Source organism: Oryx dammah, unplaced genomic scaffold (assembly GCF_014754425.2).
Source record: "Oryx dammah isolate SB20612 unplaced genomic scaffold, SCBI_Odam_1.1 HiC_scaffold_15, whole genome shotgun sequence".
NCBI lineage: Eukaryota > Metazoa > Chordata > Mammalia > Artiodactyla > Bovidae > Oryx > Oryx dammah.
Window position 1 is genome coordinate 34667268 of NW_024070199.1, and position 15077 is coordinate 34682344.

Below are 15077 nucleotides of genomic sequence, written 5' to 3' on the forward strand. Positions count from 1 at the left end.
CACCTACATAAAAATAAAATGGGTTTCAAGGTACACGACAGAGAGAAGAAGGACACTCGAAAGCTCTATCCACCTTGTGTGAAGAATTAAACGGCAAACATCAAAGCACGCTCATGTATTCCCCTGGCAGGATTCAGATGTCTAAGCCATTATCCATATCTTCCTGGTATCCAATCCTAATGGGGTTTTGCAGAGTACTGGGCACTTTCCTTAATAAGCAGCATTGTGAGGTCAGAGTGTTGTTGTTGCTGTTTAGTCACTAAGTTGTGTCCAGATCTTTTGTGACTCTATGGACTGTAGCTCGCCAGGCTCCTCTATCCATGGGATTTCCCAGGCAAGAATACTGGAGTAGGTTGCTATTTCCTTTCCAGGGGATATTCCCCATCCAGGGATTGAACCCACATTTCCTCCATTGGCAGGCGGGTTCCTTACTGCTGAGTCACCAGGGAGGTCAGAGTTACAGCCCTATTTCGTAAATGAGGAAACTGAGATGTAAAGATAGTTTCTGTCCCAGGCCTATATGGCAAAGCCAGATCTCAAGCCAGAAATCCCTCTATGACACCACAACTCCTTGCCTTGTGTTCTTTGTTGCTTAATTTGTTTAATTTAGATTAGGGGAGTGGTTTGTGTTTTGTTTAATATATTCTGACTTGAACTCTTAGAGTCTAAATATAGAAACACTTTTTCGGATACATTTCATAGCCATCTTTGTTCAATGTGATCACCAATCTTCTTGTTTTCAAAGAAGAAAAGTGGATTCAGGGAAAATTAACCAAACACCCCATGAAGCTTCCCCAAATGTACTTTGCTAATGAATTACAGAGAAAACCTAGGTCTCCCAGTGTCCAGACAGTTGCTATTTCTGACATATGGTCTCCTGAAAATTTCCTACCTACATAAATTGAGTGGTTTATTTCCATTGACTCTGTTGCTTTAGGGTCTGTGACAGCAAACCATAGCCCCTCTGAATCCTGGACTCAGATACCTGTAGATTCTTCTACTTTAACTGTATTCTACACTACATGAGGGAAAGAATCTGGCTTATCAGTCCTATTGTGTTATTCCTATCACACTGCCGAAAGCCCTCAAAAAAAAAAGTGTTTGATATACAGTATATCAAACACACTTTTGAATAAGTATGAAATCTCATGAGGACTTTGTGTAGCTACAAGTCACAGAAGACCCTGCTATGGGGGCTCAGCAAGTAAGGAGTTTGTTCTCGGCACCAGATGTCCGGAGGTACAAAGTCCAGAGCTAGAGTCGGCTCATTCCACTCTTATCATGCTTTCATCCTCACTTGAGGACAGGCAGCTCTTCTGTGCTTAACAGAAAGAAGGGCAGAAGGCCTGTACCGCTTGAGTCTGTCCCTTCTTTATACTATAATCAGTCTCCTGTTATGAACCTTCAGTTGTGAAGATGTGAACATGAATTCTATCACCATCACGTGTGAGGGAAACTGCCCCCTGCCCTCCACCCTGTTGCTGATGATCCTTCAGGTCAACCATCTCAACCCCCTCTCCTTCCTCCAGCCAGTAACTCTTCTTGCCTGTTCATGCAATACCAGCCCCTGTGTGCCTGCTGTTGTACTGTACTACTGTACATTTCAAGGTACTGTTCAGTTCCGTTCAGTCACTCAGTCGTGTCTGTTCTCTGTGACTCCATGGACTGCAGCATGTCAGGCTTCCCTGTCTATCACCAGCTCCTGGAGCTCATACCAACTCTCGTGTACTATAGGACTAAAAATATTTTCATCATTTTTGTGTATGTTTTTTATACATTATTTGTGTGAAAAGTATTATAAACCTATTACAGTACAGTACTATAAAGCCAATTGTACTGGGTACCTAGGCTAACTTTGTTGGATTTACAAACAAACTGGACTTACAAACACACTCTCAGGGCTTCCCTGGTGATCCAGTGGTTAAGAATCTGCCTAGCAAGATACCAGTTCGATGCCTGATATGGCAAGGTCCCACAAACCATGGAGCAACTAAGCCCATGAGCCACACCTCTAGAGCATTTGAGCCATGCTCCACAAGAAATCTGCACACCCCAGCTAGAGGGTAGCCCCTGCTTGCCACAACTAGAGAAAAGCCTGAACGCAGCACTGAAGACCCAACGCAGCCAAAAAAAAAAACAGACAAAACAGACTCAGAACGGAACTTGCTCATATATACGGAACTTACTGTAACATTAAGATCTTCCCAGGAAGCTCCACCCAGTAGACCCCTTACATCTCACTGTTATAAAAATTACACCACACAACCACCCCAAACTGTAAGGAGCCTGAGAAAATCTAGTGCTTTAGTTGGATGTGTTGCCAATAGAGCAAAATAAGGATCCTGTGACTAAGGAAGAAAGAATATCTGGTAAAGCAAATAGCAGCGTCTGCCACAGTCTGTTTTATGGGTCACTGACTCTGTTTTCTACATCTGCTGTTGTTTTTCATTTTATTTACTTTTTATTGTTTGGTTAACTAATAAGACAGTGGATCTAGGGAACTTTTTGAAATTGTAGGTTCCAAGTCTGGCCCTGAGAAATGCTGATTATCTAGGTCTGGGACAGGTCTCTGAATTTGAACTATAAATGGCCCTGCAGGTAATTTGAATGCAGGTGGTCACAGGACTGCAACTTGAAAAAGTTTGGTAAAGGCTGCTTCATTTTATTCCAACAGCTTTTTGTCTCACTCTTCTTGAGGCTATCACTTTTTTTTTTTTAATTCCCCATTTGGTCAAAACAAATAAAATAGAAAAGATAGGAAAATTAGAATTCGGATCAAGAGATCCAACATCTAAGTGATTAATATAAGTTTCAGAAAGAATAGTAGGAATTATATAACAGAAAAAAACCACCCACAACTGAAAAGTATGATTTTTAGATTGAAAAGATTTTTAAAGTACTGAAAACAATGACCAAAGCAAACAAAAAAAAGCCCAACATCAGCTTACAACACCCTGAAATATCAGAGCATGAGGATAAAAAGAGAAGGCCCTACAAACTTAGTTTTAAAGAATCTGCCTGCCCATGCAGGAGGCACAAGAGATGTGGATTAATCCTCGGGTCAGGAAGATTCCCTGGAGAGGGAAGTGGCAACCCACTCCAATATTCTTGCCTGGAAAATGCCATGGACAGAGGAGTGTGGTGGGCTACAGTCCATGCGGTTGCAGAGTTGGATATGAGCATGCACACACATACACAAAAATCTGTTAAGTTCTACAAGTTTTTTGTGGAGTCAGTACTAAGCTATCTCTCCTGAAGCAACCACTTTCAATGCTTTTTGCTATGTTTTTCTTATATTTACTATCATATTCCCAAATAACATGCAAATATTGGCTCTTTTTTTCATCCACCATTCTAGATAATATCTGCTGACGTTATACCTTGAAGGATGAGGGGTTTTTTAATTTATTTTTTAATTGGAGGATAATTGCTTTACAGAATTTTGTTGTTTTCTGTCAAACCTCAACATGAATCAGTCATAGGAAGGATGAGGTTTTAGCTCTCTTAAACCCTCATAATTCTACCTCACATTCTCTTCCCTTTCTTGCATGGTCTCTATATAGTTATATTCTAATATTTTCTGATATAGTAATATTTAGGGTTTACAATTTTATGCCTATGTAAATATTCACAACTCAGACATGTGATAAACCAAGATTTTTTACACCTCCTTTTGTATACCTTTTTCTCTGTCCATCAGAGTTAGTCATTGCTGCATCTTCTTCAAACGCTTAGGTTTTGAATACGCATTACTATTGAGCTCGCCAAAAAGTTCATGTGTGTTTTTCTGTATCATGGAAAAAACTGAGTGAACTTTTTGATCAACCTGGTACTTCTAGCCTAACTTTTGACAAGGTGGTAAAATCTCAGTAGAGTTAACCAACATCAAGTAAGTAGCCAGTTTGATTTTTTTTTTTTTTCTTGGAAATATCTCTGACTCAGCCAGCCCCCACTCCTTCTTATCCTGGAAGCTCCTGGTTGGCCCTCCTTCCTGAGTTTCCTGCGGGTTCACCAGCTTACCTTGGAGGTCTGTGATCGCCAATGACTGTGACATCTTTCACAGCTGACATGGCAGGAAACATTCCCTCAGTGTTAACAGAATGAGAACAGGTTTATCTGGAGTTGGCTGAACTCAAGTTTGAGGGAAGCTAAGTGTTTTCAAAACCTGTCTATGGGAAATGGGAGGAAGAGCTTGCCAGAGCAAGAAGGGCCACTGGTGAAGCTGGAGGCTGGGCAGGCATCTTGTTCACTGAGGAAGTGCTGGACAACTTCACTGAAAGTGAAGGGAAATATGTTAAACTTTTCTTTCCTTGTTGCTTGAAAAATAACCCATCTTCAAGTCCAGATATCCCCCTTTTACTCTAAGTATGTTGAAGTGGCAACTGGTAACTGGCCCCCTGTTGATGACATCCGTAAGCTGTCATCTTCCTTCACCATGACTCAACCTGCTCAAATTCTGTTAACGTAAGTTCTTTGTGCCCAAAGCACTGTGAGCCAAACAAACTGAAATGTCAGAGTTTGGAGCAGAGAAAGGTTTATCACTAGGCCACATAAGGAGATGAGGTGGCTCAAGACCTAAAAAGCCTGAAGTCCCCAAAGAGTTTCAGCAAAGCATCTTTAAAGGGCAGGTTGGGCATGTGGGGGTGGGGGTGTGACTTGCAGAGTAAAGGTGTACAATTCTCTGACTGGCTGATGGTGAGGCAATAGGGTGATGTCACAGGAGTTAACCTTATCAGTCCTTAGGCTCCAGGAGGTCTGTGGCTATATGCTCTTGGTCATCAAGTAGTTAACATCATCCACTTGCTAGAGAAGGGGAGATTTGTACATCTGCGAAACAACTCAGGAAATGTGCATCAAATACTGTTATCTGGGTACTTCAGTTCAGGCTCTCAGTCGTGTCCGACTCTTTGTGACCCCATGGACTGCAGCACACCAGGCTTCCCTGTCCATCACCAAGTCTCAGAGCTTGCTCAAACTCACATCCCATTGAGTTGGTGATGCCATCCAACGATCTCATCATCTGTCATCCCCTTCTCCTCCTGCCTTCAATCTTTTCCAGCATCAGGGCCTTTTCCAATGAGTCTGTTCGCATCTGATGGCCAAAGAATTTCAGCTTCAGCTTCAACATCAGTCCTTTCAATGCATTCATAAAGGAACTAAAGCAGAGGATCTGGGGAAAGGTCCCATAGGGTCCTCAGTTACAGTTCCTTTTCAATTTTTTGCTTCACAAGCGGATTTTAGAACTAGCAAGAGCCATGGAAATTACCTCTTCCAAACTATACCCATGTAACTGTTGGAAACACACACACACACACACACACACACACACAATGTGAGAGTTTCAAGTTAAGTTTTATTTGGGACAAAATGAGGACCACAGGCTGAGAGACAGCATTTCAGATGGCTCTGAGAAACCGCCAGGGAGAAACTGGGATATATAGGAGTTTTGCATCAAACGACAGGTAGTTTCCTCTGTGCTCAGGGAATATCTCCTGGAGAAGGAAATGGCAACCCATTCTACTAATCTTGCCTGGAGAATTCCATGGACAGAGGAACCTGGTGGGTTACAGTCCATGGCGTTACAAAAAGTCAGACATGACTGAGTGACTAAGAATTTCACTTTTTCCTTCCACCCTGTGGGAGAGGGGAATTGTTCTTGGACAGTTCCTCAACTGGAACTGGTCCATTTGTTTTGTAGGGTAAGGTTTATTTGAGCTGGGAGCCAATTCACTGGAACCTGTTCTTTGGGGAACTAGTTCTTGTTGGGATAGGTGGCCTACTTGGAGTTTGTTCATTTGTTTTTCAGGGTAAATTTATTTATCTGAGTTGGAAATTGGTTCATCTGTGCATCAGTACGGGACTTTGTGCCATTTATGTAAGAATTTGCCTACATCTTTTGTGTTTTGGTACTATCAAACTTATAAAAATGGGAAATATTTCATCTATCCTGAAGCAAAACTCTTTGGGGCATATGTTAGATACATTAAGATCAGAAGAGCAATGGCCCTTGAATGGCTCACAACTATACAGTCTCACAGTTAGAAGCATTTTGCAAAAGAGAGAAATACTGATAACGAACAAAGGGGCTCCCTCAGTCATGAGGCATCCAATTCTGTTGACTTAAAAAACAGTCATAACCGAAAAGTTGAGAGTTACATTTTATTCAGTGGGAATTTTTAGGACTTCAAGCCCAGGAAACAGCATCCAAGTGACCCTCAAGAGAACTGCTCCAAGAAGTGAGTGAAGAAGCCAGGTTAAATAGAAGCTTGCAACAAAAGGGAGGTAGTCTGAACATTAAAAGTATTCTGTGGATTAAAGAAAACCAGATAGCCCAAGTTAAGGAATTTAGTGCTTTTCTATGTATGGGAAGATGTAAGAGTCTGGGCTCACTGAAATTATTCCTTTCATATGCATCTCAGCTATCTGGGGCCAGGGTCCTGTGTTTTTACACCTGAGTTCCTCCATGCTCACCGTAGGGAGTGGCTGCAGCTGATGATTATGAGATCCCGCAGGTATTCTCCTCCTTCCTGAATGCCCTGAGGGCTCAGAAGCTTACACTGGAGAGCCAGATTCACTGATGATTGTGAAATTCTTGTTTACTACATGGCAGGAAGTATTCCATTTCTCAATTCTGATTTCCCCTATAGGAGCCCCAGGTAATTTGACAATGGAGAGCTTCAGCTCCAGCTTGGGGAGCTCTGCCTGTGAAGGAAAACTCCCTTTACAAGGCATTTTGGACAAAGACCACAGGTCTAATGGGACTGGGAAGTCACATTAGTGTGGCTTTCTGGCTGGCTATGTTTTGGTTTATTCTGGTTATTCTGGCAACATGCAGACATCTAGTACTAACTGCTGGAGCTTCTTTTAAGGTGTCCCACCCCACCCCACCCCCACCCACCCCCTGCTTCTCATTTCTTTCTCCTCAAACCCTCTGCAAACAGGCAAGTGGCTATGGAAGCAATTGAGGAACTCTGAGCCAGGCTTACTCTCTGGCACGTTCCAAAGGTCCCACAGCCCACTGTGTCCCCAGTTGAGTGAGGACTCTCCTCTCCTCTTTCTCCTTTAAGCTGAGCAACAGGACAATTAAAACTGTGTGGGCATGGGTCAGGCCTTAAAAGCCATTAGGGCATCTGCTACTTGAAAGCTCTCATGACAGGATAAGGGGGGGTCACAGAACAGACCAAGCTACTGGCAGGGTGTCTTCCCCCACAGCAAGATTTCCATGTACCATCTGGCACATACTGGTTCAAGTAAAACACTGAGCCCACCCCTAGCCACCACTTTCCTGGCAGAACCATAAGGCAGGCTATTCAGCCTGTCTTTCCTCTTACCTTCACCTCTTTACCCTTTGGTATTAAACAAAGGGGAAACCTAGTCATCCTAGGAGAAACCTGCCTACATCTTTGAGCTGTAAATGTCCCATTTGGTCTTCTCAGGAACCCTCCTCTCCGTTGTCTTTTAAGATGCCAGTTTTAGAGAGGGTAAAGTAATTTAGAAGATGGCTTGTCCAAGGTAATTAGAAATCCTAAATTCTCTTCCTGCAAAAATTCAGCTGTCTAACCAGGTGAGCTTGACTTGTTCCATGTGGCAGTAACCCAATTTTAATACAACCTCTTTTGTAAACCAATCGGTTTTACATTGCTGTACCTGACTCAGGGCTGAAATCTTGAAAGAAGAAGTGAGGCCTCTCTATTTGTGTGTTTCTATGTGGTGATGGAAGTTTATTGAAAAGCTAGGTCACTCCCAGGTAAAATAAGTAAGATACTGAAACATTACTGAACACAGGCTTCCTTTTACAAAAACTAAAGATATTTTTGACTATTAATGAATGTTTGGTGCCATCTTGAGATGTTCTCTAAGAAAGCAAATACTTTTAGAAATTATCACTGGTATTTATGCTCACCAATCTACAGAATGCTAATATAAAGGTCAGCTCATGTTTGCTGAAGGAAAGTAGGATGTGTGTTTTCAGTAAAGAAGGCATATAGAATAGAATTGCATTTTATTAAGTAAAAAGGAGGTAAGTCTGACTTAGAGGTGACTCAGTTCAGTTCAGTTCAGTCACTCAGGCATGTCCGACTCTTTGTGACCCCATGAATTGCAGCACGCCAGGTCTCCCTGTCCATCACCAACTCCTGGAGTTCACTCAGACTCATGTCCATCGAGTCACTGATGCCATCCAGCCATCTCATCCTCGGTCGTCCCCTTCTCCTCCTGCCCCCAATCCCTCCCAGCATCAGGGTCTTTTCCAATGAGTCAACTCTTCGCATGAGGTGGCCAAAGTACTGGAGTTTCAGCTTCAGCATCAGTCCTTCCAAAGAAATCCCAGGGCTGATTTCCTTCAGAATGGACTGGTTGGATCTCCTTGCAGTCCAAGGGACTCTCAAGAGTCTTGTCCAACACCACAATTCAAAAGCATCAATTCTTCGGCGCTCAGCCTTCCTCACAGTCCAACTCTCACATCCATACATGACCACTGAAAAAACCATAGCCTTGACTAGACGGACCTTTGTTGGCAAAGTAATGTCTCTGCTTTTGAATATACTATCTAGGTTGGTCATAACTTTTCTTCCAAGGAGTAAGCGTCTTTTAATTTCATGGCTGTAGTCACCATCTGCAGTGATTTTGGAGCCCCCAAAAATAAAGTCTGACACTCTTTCCACTGTTTCCCATCTATTTCCCATGAAGTGATGGGACTGGATGCCATGATCTTCATTTTCTGAATGTTGAGCTTTAAGCCAACTTTTTCACTCTCCACTTTCACTTTCATCAAGAGGCTTTTTAGTTCCTCTTCACTTTCTGCCATTAGAGTGGTGTCATCTGCATATCTGAGGTGATTGATATTTCTCCCGGCAATCTTGATAGAGGTGACTAAGTTACCTCTAATGATGAGCAAAACAAGTGATGGCTACACAAAGGTTTGTGGAAAGTGACACTGAGGAAAGAATCTTGCTCATGGTACAAGTTTTCTGATGATGTTGAACTATATTTATAACAAATTTTAAGTTCTTTACTTTTACATGATTTGCTCTGTATTTGCCTTTGAACTCTTTGTTACTTTGGCTAAGTAAATAACTATTGTTTCACAATGACCTATGACCCATTGTGTTTTAAATTTTTTAAAGTTTCTTTTGACAAAACTTCCCCAGTCAAGTTATAATAAATTTCTTTTGACCTCTAGCTAACTTTAGGATGCTTCAAAGAGTCCCTGAAACACCCCAAAGGGAGATATTAAACTAACTGGGTTCACTTAGTATATTAAATTACATGGGAAGTATTGTCAAATGAGTAATACATCTTCTTAGGTTATATAGTGTGGTAAATGGTACAGGGATTCTACATACTATGTGGAATTCTGATATGTCCTGGTAATATATTATCAATCATAATTCTAGTTATCTGAAACAGTTGCATGTCACAACAGTAACTGGGTTCTTTGCCAACTGCACTGTCATCAGGCTTAAACATGAGTTCTTAAGTCTTTTGTTATTATAGACAGTTATGGTTTCACTGTGATGCCTTTGCAAAAACTTTTGCATAAATACAAGTTTCTGACTTTCTGACCATAGTGCTGAACTGAGTAAGAAATTGAAGAATTCTAATGGGAAACCTGATGGCTTCAGAAAGCTGTTAACAAAAAGGATTAGTTACCTAGGATAGGACTGAGTGAACTGGTAAATACTGTCATAATTTTTGTGGTTTCCATCTAAAAATTACTGGTTCAAATCTATATTTTCCAGGTGTAAGAAAAACCTTCTCCTTAAACTAATTATGACTTACAGTAACTTGGTAAATTTTACCTTTTGTGAGCAGAACTGAAACATTTACCTTTTTTTCCCCCTACCTGGTTGATCCTGCCAGTAACATATGCTTGTCTCAAAGATTAAGCCATGCAAAAGCATGTGTGGCCAGTACAATGAAACTGCAAACAGCTCATTAAATCAATTATGGTTTCTTTGGTTGCTCAATTATTGCAACTGGATTATAATTAGTTATACTGATCACTGTTTGAATTTGTTCTTTGGTGTGCACCATGTCTCCCTATGCACTATGTCACTGTCAATGTTATTAGCTGTATTACTTACATCCTGTCTAATGTATAAGATTGTTGTTTCTGACAGTAATCAAAGTGTAATCAGGTCTCCAACAAAACGCCTATGGCTAAACATGATGAGAAAATAGATCATTTTTATAACATAAAATAATTGTAATAGTGTGATTCTAGGTATGGGAAGAAGCAGCAAGGGAAAATGTCTTCTGGATTATAATTAGAATCCAGAGAATCTTTCGTTATTGATGGGGCCTGGTCCAAAATTTAGCAATGGGCATAGCAAGAATTTTTGCTTGAACTGGAATGAGTCTTCCAGCACCATGGGATAAAAGTTGATCATGAAATGTCTCCCAAATATTGGTCAAATTCCTAACCAAGAGGGGAAGACCTGAGAAGTGCAATCAGCAGTTGCAGCCCTCCAACATGGGCCAGCAAGCCCCGAGGAGGCAGAATACCTGCCATCTGGCGATCATCAGACTGAAGCCACTCCCTATGGTGAACCCTGAGGAATACAGGACCGCAGGCCCCAGATGGCTGACACACTATCAAGGAAACGATTTTAATGAGCCCTGACTCTTGCATCTTCCCATACCTAGAAAAGCACAATTCTTTAACTTAAAATGCTGCCTCCTGGGTTTGAAGTTCAATATTTCCAAGTCTATAGGAATAAAGTAGGGACTTTCAAGGGGAACAGAGGAAGACACGTTTCAACATTTGGGACACTGGCGCTGGTGGTGGACACTCTGTAAAAGATCCATCTGACATAGCAATTAGAAGAGTCATTGCCCCCTTTCCCAAAAGACTTTGAATGAACTTGGACAGTGGGAAATTGTTACAGGGAAAAATCAATTCTACCTGCAGGTTGGAACTGTTTATTTGACCTGCTTTTCATTGCTTTTGTGATCATAGTCATGCAGAATGGCCTGCCTCAGAGAATCCTGCCCCTCTGCCTGTTAAAGGTGCCTTTGTTCAGGACTCTGTCCACCATAGATGGCAGAAAGGGAGAAATTGTCACATTCTCTGCCTGAGTCTTACCATTTAGGAGGTAGTTGCAAGATTAATGGTCTTTTTACTTTGTTTCCTCACCTCCCCCCATCTCTGATCTATAAAAGAGCCTAGCATCCAAACCCGGATAAGATGGTTATTTTGAGACAATAGTCTGCATCTTCTCAGTCTCCTGGCTCTCCAAATAAAGTCGTAGTCCTTGCCTCAACACCTTGTCTCCAATTCATTGGCCTGTCATGTAGTGAGCAAAACACGCTTGGACTCGGTAGCAGCAGGAAATATTACATTTCTTATCAAAGAAAGAAATTCTGATCCTAAGAGCTTATCTATCTTACTCAAGATCGTGCAGTAAGTTCACAGCAAAATTTGGACCCAGGTCTTCTGACTCAGAGGCTAAAGTTCTTTATTAGAGCTTCAGAAATAGTGGGACTTAGCCCAGGTTTGTTCTTCAGTCCTTAAGACAAGATTCCAGTACCACCTGATTTTCATGACAGTTTGAGAGACAATCAAGAAACATCCAGCTCCAATGCCAGCCCTTCTGTGGAGGCTTCTCAAACTCTCTGTTGAGAGTTACTCTATGTCCCCAAGCAATCACTGTCAGTATACCTCATGACGTTCAACTTTTCACAAGTATCTAGTTCCCTGCTAGATTATAGACCCCTTGCTAGTAGGGATCTTTTCTTATGCATCAAGTCTTGTATTTCATAGGTGCATGTCAAGGAGAAAAAAAAAAGGAGGAATGAGATCATCTTTTGTTGAGGAATCAAATGGAGCTGGGAGGTAACTGAGCTCATTTTGTTGTTGTTACTTTTAGCTGTACTGGTTCTTCATTGTGGCAAATGAGCTTCTCTAGTTATGGCACTTGGGCTCCAGAGCATGCAGGCTCAGCAGCTGAGGCTCACAGGCTTAGTTGTTCATGCATGTAGGATCTTAGTTCCCTTACCAGGGATAGAATCCATGTCCTCTGCACTGGAAGGCAGATTCTTAACCACCAGACCACTAGGGAAGTCCCTAACTGAGCTCTTGTTCGGGGTAATTTTGTTCCATATCATAATGAATTCATGCCAGAACAAGCTTCAGACTCATTCTGGTATTACTCCTTTTGACCATGCTGTTCTAAGAACCCATCTCACAGAGAAAATAACAAAGGTATAGTAACTGTCAAGTTCTGAAGACAAGTGATGGACTTCAGAGGTGCTGGAGGTCTCTTAGGCTAGCACAGAGTAGGGATACACCTTGCCTGAAGTTCAGGACTAAGCCACAACCCCATTAGCCTGTTGGAACTTTCACCACCACACCCTGTGATTCTTCTCCACTCTATTACTTAAGAAGCTCACAGGAGTGGCTAAACAGGGAGTGGTGTGAACAAAGTAGAAGAAAACTGAGTCAGGCACTGTTGGTTTTATTCCAAAGTAAACGCAGACCAGAAATCATGAGTGTTTCTCCAGGGAAGGACAGATTCAGAAAGTATAAAAACCATGCTCTGCAGTAAAAGAATACGCTATATTCTTCCCATAACCTATTCCCGACTGACCAAACACATTCCCTGTTCCCATTAAAAAAAAAAAAAACACCCAGCCACTGCCATCTCCAAGGTGACACGAAGGTTCACAGTGACTTCCCCACCTCTGGCTCAGCCACTCAAAGCAAAGGACAGTAGCCTTGGTTCTAAGAGAGAGGACTAGGTTTTTCCCTCATTGAATGTGGGAATGGGAATTAGAGGACCATGGAAGAGACAAAAGTGACACTTATTACACACTTGTTCTAGTTAGCTCCTAGACATTTTCGGTTCATCCTCACAAGATCCCTGTGAGGTAGACGTTAAGGTCCCTTTTTAGAAGGAGGCGTACCGAGATTCAGTTGAGTTTAGGGGACTCAGCCAAGGTCTTTGACTTTTGAGTAGACTGTTTTTTTCCATTGCCAATAGAGACAATTTCAAGACTTGTGGATTACTATAAACTGGAAAATTCTGAAAGAGATGGGAATACCAGACCACCTGACCTGCCTCTTGAGAAATCTGTATGCAGGTCAGGAAGCAACAATTAGAACTGGACATGGAACAACGGACTGGTTCCAAATAGGAAAAGGAGTATGTCAAGGCTGTATATTGTCACCCTGCTTATTTAACTTCTATGCAGAGTACATCATGAGAAATGCTGGACTGGAAGAAACACAAGCTGGAATCAAGGTTGCTGGGAGAAATATCAATCACCTCAGATATGCAGATGACACCACCCTTATGGCAGAAAGTGAAGAGGAGCTAAAAAGCCTCTTGATGAAAGTGAAAGAAGAGAGTGAAAAAGTTGGCCTAAAGCTCAACATTCAGAAAATGAAGATCATGGCATCCAGTCCCATCACTTCATGGGAAATAGATGGGGAAACAGTGGGAACAGTGTCAGACTTTATTTGGGGGGGCTCCAGAATCACTGTAGATGGTGACTGCAGCCATGAAATTAAAAGACACTTACTCCTTGGAAGAAAAGTTATGACCAACCTAGATAGCATGTTGAAAAGCAGAGACATTACTTTGCTGACTAAGGTCTGTCTAGTCAAGGCTATGGTTTTCCTGTGGTCATGTATGGATGTGAGAGTTGGACTGTGAAGAAGGCTGAGCACCAAAGAATTGATGCTTTTGAATTGTGGTGTTGAAGAAGACTCTTGAGAGTCCCTTGGACTGCAAGGACATCCAACCAGTCCATTCTGAAGGAGATCAGCCCTGGGATTTCTTTGGAAGGAATGATGCTAAAGCTGAAACTTTGGCCACCTCATGTGAAGAGTTGACTCATTGGAAAAGACCCTGATGCTGGGAGGGATTGGGGGCAGGAGGAGAAGGGGACAACCGAGGATGAGATGGCTGGATGGCATCAGTGACTCGATGGACGTGAGTCTGAGTGAACTCCGGGAGATGGTGATGAACAGGGAGGCCTGGCGTGCTGCGATTCATGGGGTCGCAGAGTCGGACACGATTGAGTGACTGAACTGAACTGAATGCATCCCCCCACCCCTGCCCTCACATACGTACCCCATGGAAGAGAATAACATCTGGTCTTTTTGGTAAAGACAGTAGTGATGGTAGGGCACAGAGGGCGTGCTAGGCAACATCACCCAGCCACAGGGATGCCTGGCTGCAACTGCCTCTCAGCCTTTGTATCCACGCTACATGCAATACTTGTTTTTCAAGTAAGCTTCTGTGATACTTCCCTCTGTAACCTTCCTCCTCTTTCCCTCAGGCTGGAGTCCTCCCTTTATTGTCAGAACACTGTGCACTGTATTAAATAGAGAATATATGTCACAGTAACTAAACTACCCTTCTATAGCAGTTGACATTACTGTAGGCAAAGCTCTCTCCTGAAGATTGATGAAATCCATTTTCAAGAATAAAAAGGAGACAAGGGCACCAAGACAATTCAATGGGGGAAAGAAGAATCTTTTCAACAAATAGCAAGGATGACTAGATATGCAAAATAATAAAGCAGCCATACCACGTGCCCAGGGGACAGCCAGAAATGCTTAATGAACAGCATGATATACCCTCAAATTATCTTCTATATTGTTTTCGCTGTTCCTGCAACCACATACCTGTACGCATGTGTATACAAATACCTGGGATGTTCACTGCTACATAAAATAAGATCATATTATAAGTGGTCTTTTCCATCTTTCATGTCTCCGCCAACAGAACCTCATGGAAAGCCTTACAGAAAAACAGGCGTAACACTAATTCATTCTTGACAGTGGTCACATAACATTCCACAGTGAAGACTATTCCATGGTGAAGCAGAGGACCAGGCTGTAACAGCTGGTAGTCTACGCATCTATATCCTGTCATCACAAATTTGAGGAAATTAGCTTTAATGCTCCCCTTGCTGTGGATGCCAAGTCCTTGATTCTGCTAATTTTGAGAAAGAAAATGAAATTCATTTTCTGTTTCTTTTTCTGATCCTCTCACTCACGTCCATACACCCTTTTCCTTCACAATTCCTACTTTCGCCATCTACAATAGAGGGAAAGATTGGATTTG

At 42.1% G+C, this 15077-nt stretch overlaps 1 protein-coding gene across 4 annotated transcripts in view; it reads left to right on the forward strand.

Annotated features, from left to right (window-relative positions):
- Window positions 1–15077, forward strand: part of TMEM45B (transmembrane protein 45B) — a 28426-nt gene that overhangs the window by 2231 nt on the left and 11118 nt on the right. Inside the window, exon 1 of one of the 4 annotated variants that reach the window (XM_040255865.1) lies at window positions 5852–5875. The exons of 2 other annotated variants lie outside the window; for them this stretch is intronic. The gene's annotated coding sequence lies outside the window, so the exon portion shown is untranslated. Of the gene's footprint in view, window positions 1–5851; window positions 5876–11533; window positions 11837–15077 lie in introns of those variants that run through there. One more of the 4 variants, XM_040255864.1, reaches the window with a different exon arrangement.